We start from the raw sequence: 8,013 nt of genomic DNA on the forward strand, positions 1-8,013 counted from the left end.
CAGAGAGGAATAGCTATTACTCTCTTCCCCCGTCTTCCCCTACCCTCCAGAAGAGGCATATTTTTATAGGAAGAAGAAAAAATGATTTCTTTTAACAATTGCTGTGGTTTTGAGGTAGATACTCTTCTCCCACTGATGGAGGTCCCTAAATATCAAGAAATAAGTACTGACAGGGCCGGCAAACTGGACATTTTTAGTTCAGAGAGCAGTGTTGTTTTAAGAGGTGAGCTGGATTTGCTTTATCTTCCCTCCTGTCTCTTTTTTCCCCCTCCCTCTTCCCTCACCTCATCTCTCTCCTTACCCCTCCCTTCAGGGCTACATAAACCAGAGGGCAGGGCATCCAGCTGCTTCCACAACAGAACAATGTTTGGGCAGAGTCCATGTTGACACAAGTGCATTATATCCTGAAGGGTCAACTGCAGCTTTTTCTTTTATTTTCTTTTCTTTTTTTTTTTTTTGGAAGGGAGTACTTTTTCTTCACCAACTGCATAGAATTAACCTCCTACTTCTGCACAGCTGCCATTCATCCAAAATTCATGACCTCATCTAATTGTCATCGTACTACCCTGCCGGTTTAAGAGTATTATTATTCTCCCATTAAAACAATTAGCAATCATCCCCTTCCTTAACATTTAATAAAAATTACACCTAGAACACGCACTTAGAACTGGTTAGACAACCAACACCTTCCTTTCCCGTCTTGGGCTTTTCTGAGAGAGGATTCTCTCAGCTAAAGGTCACACACAAAAACACAATATACCAGCCCACGGCTCCCTGCCTTTGGACACCAGAAGAGAGCAGCAGTGCTCCTCACTCAAGCCTTCAGCACTGCAGCAAAGGTGAAGCTCCTTCTATGGTGTGCAAATGTCAAGAGACGAGAGTTTACAGGGCCACCTTCCGGGCAGTGACGTTTTGCACTGCGTTATGCGCTAGGGTTTGTTCCAGGGTTCCGTAAAAATAAGACCCCAAAGTCCACTGGCCATAGCTACTCTGAGATCCAACCGGGTGCTCACAGCTCACTCAGGGGCATCCAAACTCATTTCACAGCAGCTAGCACCTGAGCAGGTTGCTCTCGTGTGTGAACCTACCAGCCTGTCTGGATAAATGCTGGGGCCACTGGCTTAGACCAAGTTCTATGCTTGCAGCTACGCTGCAGCATGTTTAGCCCTAACTCGGGTATGCCCGCATGGGCTTCACTAACCATCCTGGGGACCGCAGCTTAGACATAGCCAAAGGTAAGGAACAAAGTCAGACAGTTTAATACAAGAGTGCCGTGGCAGGTTATTCGGGTATTGCAATTTTTATTTCATCTGTGTTTTACTTCAAATTGTAGCCAGACAATTAGTGCACTTTTAATTAAAACATTATTTACAGGAAGCCTGCAAATGCTAGCTGACTCAGTAATTTTTTCCCCTTTTGTAGTGTGGAGTTGTCCATGGGGTCAGCATGCTGTATATAACCCTCTTCCACAGCACACCTAATCTGATTGGCTCTGTGTTCCGCAGGAACGGTGAACTTTACACCTAAGAGGGCCTCCAGCGGTAGGCACCGTCATGTCCTTGTTTGAGAAATACCTTCTTAAGTGCACCAACCTGCTGATCTGAAAGGGGCAAAACATCTTCCATCACAGGTACGCAACAGCCCCAGCCAAAACACTGTTTCATGTTTCTGGGAAGTGGAAATGTTCCTCAGCTTTTCAGAGCGTCCCACTCTGTAAAATGCAATTTAGCTAGAGTTTAACTAACGGAGCTGCTTGCAGAAAGGCATATCAGACACAAATCCATTTAGATTTGTTGTTTAGATTTTGAGCCAAGAAGTAGCTTTACTGGTAAAACTCCTCCCAAATTTGAGATTAAAATTCTCAGGATAAGAACTCCTTGATTCCTCTAGCTACTCAAAAGAGAGCATGTTTTCTCCACTGCATAAGTTTTCTCTCGCAATATACCTCACAGTCCATTAAAAGTGGACTATCTGAAGATGCTTGTATTCTTCTCTTCTAATAAGACCTGTACTAAAATAAGCACATGCAACTTCAGAAAACCCCACTTCTGATACTGACTACACATCATAATTTCGTGCCCAGGCATTTCAGATATGAAACAGTCAAACAAATGAAAAGAAAGATATTTTTCTTTTTGAAAAGAAACTTCCACTATTCTTTTTCCCAGGCAAAGTCTTTGTGTGTTTGTTCTTCCAAAACACAATACTGTGGTATCTTGGAGTTTCTGAAGTGGCAGTGTAGGCACTGTACGCTTATGTTTCATTGAGTGCTCGTTCAAAACAGCTGTATGTTCTATATAAAACATGTTTACATAGTAAATGTACTTCCTGTAGACACAAAGAAATGTTAATGAATAACCATTCCTGCATTTCAAATTTTGCAGGGCTACGGGAAGGATCAGTGCATGGCAAAATAGTTAATGTTCACCCACTTTCTGGCACATGAAATCTGTTACTACAACTAATCCCTTACAGAGAAAAGAAAACATGGAAAACAAACTGGCGCTGGCTGGCTGGTTCTACTAGGCTTTTTTTTTTTTTTTTCCCCCTTTCTTTCTTTCTTTCTCCTCTCTCTGTAGAGAAACTGTGAGATGCATATACATGGGAGAGGAACAGAGGAAGTATTCAGTGGAGAATGCCAGAAGGCATGGACTCCTTTTGGTAAGCAAGGCTGTTGGTTTTAATTGTATACATTGTCTTGGATTCTCACCTTCAGAAAAAATGCCAGTTTGATCTCACAGAATATTCATTACCCGTATTTACAACCTACCCCCTGGAGCCTAATGGAGGCAGACAACAGGTATTTTCAGTTCAGTCAGTTTCTATTTGAAAATATATATGCCTTAACAAAAAAGCAAACCAAAACAAAAAAACCTACAGACTTATTTGATAATAGATCTTCTGCATTTGTCCCTGGAAATTTAAGAAAGCAAAAATCAGGTGATCCAACCTACAGCACTGCCCCTGCAAAATTTCAAAAGACGACTGACTGACTTTTACTGTAAGCAAAGTTCTTGTTGAAACATAAAAATGTTAAGGACTTAAGAGTTTGGAACATTACTGTGAAATACCACACATAATCCCCCTTCCCTGGGAAGTAAGCCACTAAGTTTATTAGGCTTTTCTACGTGCTACTTTATCTAAAATACATACTTAATTCTTCCAGTCCTCTGAAAAAGAAGCACACATAGGAACCACTCTACTTCAAGGGAAACCCAAACAGCATGGGGTAGATCCTTAGTAGAGTAAAACCTCTCCACTGAAGTAGATGGAACGGGAATCTGCTGAGCATCTGCAGACCAGTTTATGGAAAAAAAGGTGATATACCATACAAGGACAAGATGCAGTAATTGTAGCATAAGGCAAAAACAAGCTTTGTTGGGGATGTTCCAACATTTCCACACAAGATTTCACAGCATACAAAAATTGCTTCATGTGAATGATAATCTTTTTTAATTGCAACGTCTCTGCATGGTCTCTGAAAATGCTACTGTGGACGTGGATTTCAAAGGCCACCCAACAAGCAAGGTTCAACTATATATTCTTCACAGGGTAGCATAAGAATAGCACGTTTCACTTTTAACAGACTGAGAAATCATTACCATAGCAGTCAGCCTGAGACCTCAGAGCAATTTTCTCAATAAACACAGTCCTTGAGCAGAAAACACTAAATAAAAATATCACTTTTGGACAAAAGGTGTATTTTGCTTTTGAGACAGCAATTTTTTTCCCCCATGATATCACTGTCAGTAACACAGGACAATCTGGAATCCTTTCTTTTAGGAATGTTACATTTTGCAAGAAGCTAACTACAATTTATCAAATTAAACACAGAGAACTCTGAAATTACTTGGGGGTGGGGGGGGCGGCTTGAAGGACTTCTGGCAAATTTGAAAAGTCCTTGGCAAGTACTTTGGGGACTGTGATGAACCTCCGGGTAATTATTAGAATATTGTCTGCAAAATATTATTTTAGAGATGTTCAAAATCCAAAAGTGATCTGAAACAAATGAGAGAATAATGAGAGAAATAAGAGAAAAAAGTTTCACTTGAAGCAATACACACCATGAAGGATACGTGTAAGGAATAATAACGCTGACAAAGTTAAAATAAAAATTGATTTCTTAATATGTGTTCTAAGAAAGCTAAGAAAGCAAATGTCAGAGTGCAATGCAATTTTGAATTACCAAACACTGCCACCACGTGTTTGCTTCAAAGACTATCAGGCTGCTTAAAAGCAGCTAGAAGATATGCAACCAAAGATACAAGTAAATCAAATTTGTTGCTCTATCTGTTCCTGTAAGACCTCTCCATATAACACAATAGGAATGACAACCCCCAAAAGGTTGCATTCGAAGTTCTAAATATTTGTCAGCCACGTGTATGACCTTTCTATAAGGATGCGTGATGCTGATTCGGCCCCCTTCTGTCATCATGATGGAGACCAGTTAACTAGAAAATGACAGAGAGGGAATAAGTATTGTTTCTACACACAAATGCCTACCATAATTGACATTTCATTGTGTTTGTACAGTGCTCAGCTCAACAAACTTCTGCTTCAACATGATGGTCCCTAGAGGTTACCAAAAACACAAATATTCACACAACTGCAAAATAATTACTTCAAAGATCAGCTTTTCTTCAAGCTCCTACATACATGAACAAAGACATTCATGTAATGATGGAGACAATGGATTCAGAGTGCTTAATTTTCACCTGTTCCCATGTAAAACACATAGGATTCCTACTCTTACTCGAAAACTAAGTCCATTCCATCTGAACTAAGAACACAGTTTATTATTTAAAACTATCTTTTATCCGAAACCTTTCTTCTAGATGGAAGGGGGAAAGCAGGGGAACTGCATCTCACTACTGAAAAGCTAAAATGATTAAACATGCTCCTCTTCTCATTTAGACAGAATATTCAAGAAGATGAAGAGGAATTCCATTGACTTGTGCAGAAAAACAGATACCTGATTTTCTTCAATGTTTTCAAAATTTCTGTCATAAATTCTTTGAGTTAGGGTGCTTGACATTAGCTTGTAAGATTAAAGAGCAAGAGAAGCAAACTGACAGCATTTTTTTTCCTCCCTATTAATTAAGCTTGCATGAAGTGGCTGAAGAGTAATCACTTCCTCATTAGCACTACCCAGTTTTCAGAGATTCTTTGTAAACAAAACATTTCAACCACCTTCCTCAGACCATGTTGCAGGCTCCACATCTATGCCTCTATCACTTTACAGAGCGAATACTAGTTTCGGGGAAACACAGAGCTCAGAGGGCAAGGCCAATAATTAAAATAGATGTAAGTAATGCTTTGATGCAATACCACACTTGCGCTAACACATTCTTTGGTACAATTCTAGATATTTGAGACTTCAGGAATGGAAGAATTTTGAAAAAGACTGGACAACTATTTGAATGCCTAAGGGATGACAATGCAATTTTGGATAGATCAGCTCCAGACAATTATTTAGGACAACAAAATCGGAACACTTGCATTGAAACTTGACTTGTTTTGTCAGCTTTACCTGTGTGTGCACCCTCTGGATGTCTCTGGTTATTCCAGGCTTCTTTCGCTGTCAGGAATATTCAATGTTCACAGTCAAGACTCTTTCTATTGTCTTAAAACTCAAAATGACTCCAAATAGATGGCAAAGATGAATAACAGAAGCGGAGAAAGTCATTTCAAGAAACTTTTAAGAGGACAAACACAATCTTTTATCATGTCTTAGGCCATTTGTTCTTCAAAATACACTGCAGAACATATACTTATCCTCCAACTCTATTCTGTAAGTCTTGTAACAGTATCAAGAAACCACGAGCCATGCATTTAGCTCTGCTGGAAGAGTCTAAGAAATAATAGCGTCGAGTCAGAATTAAGAAGATTGATCGAATCTGTTCCAAATTTGTCTAACAAGAGATGGTAGCAGCATTCCCATCAGGGAGTTTCAGAAGTAGGAAAAACAAATAGAAAAGCTACAATTTACCCTATTACTCTGACACTAAACATTAAATAATTGCAAGGAAGCATGCAAAAGTTTGCTGAGCAGGTCCCAGAGGAGGTACAGATACATTTTAGGCATATAAACACTCCGGTGAAGTTGATGCCCTAACTGATCCATCTGTATGTTACTAAGTTTGCAATTGCTTTATGCTAAGTAAGCATAAACTTGAAATAAATTTGAAATAAGCAGGAAGAAATGTACCTAGTATTCAGGGAAGCCCTCCCCTCTCATCTTCTTAAATATTTCCATTAAGTGCTAGTGACTTCCCCGTTCGGAGAATTTACCAAGTTTTAATAACCTGAAGAGATAAGTGATTACACAATTATTGGGTGGTTTTCTGGAGTAAATGATATAAAATGATGCAAGAAAAACCCTGAAGACTATTCTTCTTTCACATTAACCACTGTTTTCCATTTGCAAATACAAGGATTACATGTACTGGAGGGACTGCTTTTTTGCAAGTTCACTAGCAAACACAGTTTTTAATTGCTCAAAAACAGTAACCAAACTAGTTGAGCTGGAACAACTGAATCAAGCACATATATTGGTATAGTGTAGGTGTGTCTTTTTACAAAGGACAACCCTTCTCTATGAGTAACTTTTCTAAGATGGTCCTTCAAGGAAAAATGGGGTGCTAGGCAACCAGTTTTGTCTGTATATTTGCTTCTACTGCTCTTATTTATACAATCCTGTGAAGTTTATAGCGTGTCCAATTTCTTATTGCAGCTTCAAAGGAGCAAATCACATCTCTGGCACTAGTACCTCTGAAGGAGAGGCTGCCAATGTACTCCTTAGGCACACATGGATGAAAAGAACTACACACAAGATGATTCTAGCAAAGTTTAAACAGAGGAGGAAAATGAGAACCACTATGCTGTTAAAAATATGCATCTCTGGTCTTTAAAGTGCTTTTCAGTACATGAACATACTTCCAGTAAGAAAAAAGTGCATCATCTGTACTTTTAAACTATGACTGTGTTTTAACTTCTTAATCTCCTTCCTACAACAAATAGGTAAAGCTTAAATACATCTTTGCCTTACAAAACTTATCACCAGCAAAGCAGATGTCCTAAATGACACTACCAAACTACACTTAGCAGAAGGTAACACTTCTGAGCAAAGAAAATGGATAGAAATATCCTTTCAAACACAAAGTTAGGATTTGCTACCTCAGGTATCAAAAAAAAGCTGAAATTTCTGACTCTGTCTGTGGCTCACAGGCTATATTTGATTCATTATGCTCTATTCCCACCTTTAATCCTTCTTCTCTAACTCTCACTTCTCACATCACTTAATTCTGTAGTTAAAAAAAAGAGTTTAAAAAGGATATAAAAGTTCAATTTCAAACACACAATATATTGCAAGGGTAGTACAAAGGAGGTAATATGATCTTAATTTATATCCAATTCCCTCTCCCAAAAAACCCGAACTAGTAAGCAGTTCAGTTATTCTCTCACTGATTTCCAGTGAAGAAATATTGTAAAGAATCATATTAAAAACGTAACTTGAACCTCGAATCCTTTGTATAGCCAAACATTCTGCAGACATTACCCTATGGCTTTACCCTCTGTAGGATAAAGCAAGAGGATATATATATGGGTGGTCTTCTGAGAGTCAGTTCTTAAATTGATGCATTCCTTTGAAAGGCTACTCACTGGGGATGAGAAAGGGGAGAACTGCTTTCGAAAAAAATAAATTATTCAAATGTAGTGTGCAACAGGGGAAAATTTTATGAACTATAATGAATGTGTCTAAGGGTGTGTACATATGAGTGTTCAGATTTAATCTGTATGAAATTAACTCACTAGCTAAGGAGATAACTACCGGGAATTAGTAGATGAAAACAAAAAATATTCAAAACAAAAAAAGACATGCATTATGCAAAAGTTATTTTCTATCCCTGCTCTTTTTTTTTTTTTTTTTTTTTTAATTCTGGAACATAAGCAACTGGGTTAGTGTGTTATTAGCTCTATCTTTGCGCAAGGTTTGACTCCGTTTTGAATAGT

The 8,013-nt window shown here is 38.5% G+C and overlaps 1 long non-coding RNA gene across 2 annotated transcripts; it reads left to right on the top strand.

Annotated features, from left to right (window-relative positions):
• Positions 1-1,018: 1,018 nt before the first annotated feature.
• LOC104147592 (uncharacterized) lies at positions 1,019-7,846 on the top strand. 2 transcript variants are annotated; one of them, XR_011139897.1, is made up of 4 exons: positions 1,019-1,235; positions 1,506-1,630; positions 2,580-2,661; positions 4,915-5,065. It is a non-coding gene; the product is annotated as an uncharacterized lncRNA (long non-coding RNA). The 2 variants fall into 2 exon arrangements; XR_694923.2 differs by lacking the exons at positions 1,019-1,235; positions 4,915-5,065 and adding an exon at positions 5,366-7,846 and having other exon boundaries at positions 1,504-1,630.
• The last annotated feature ends 167 nt before the right edge of the window (positions 7,847-8,013 follow it).

This window comes from Struthio camelus, chromosome 3 (genome assembly GCF_040807025.1).
Source record: "Struthio camelus isolate bStrCam1 chromosome 3, bStrCam1.hap1, whole genome shotgun sequence".
NCBI lineage: Eukaryota > Metazoa > Chordata > Aves > Struthioniformes > Struthionidae > Struthio > Struthio camelus.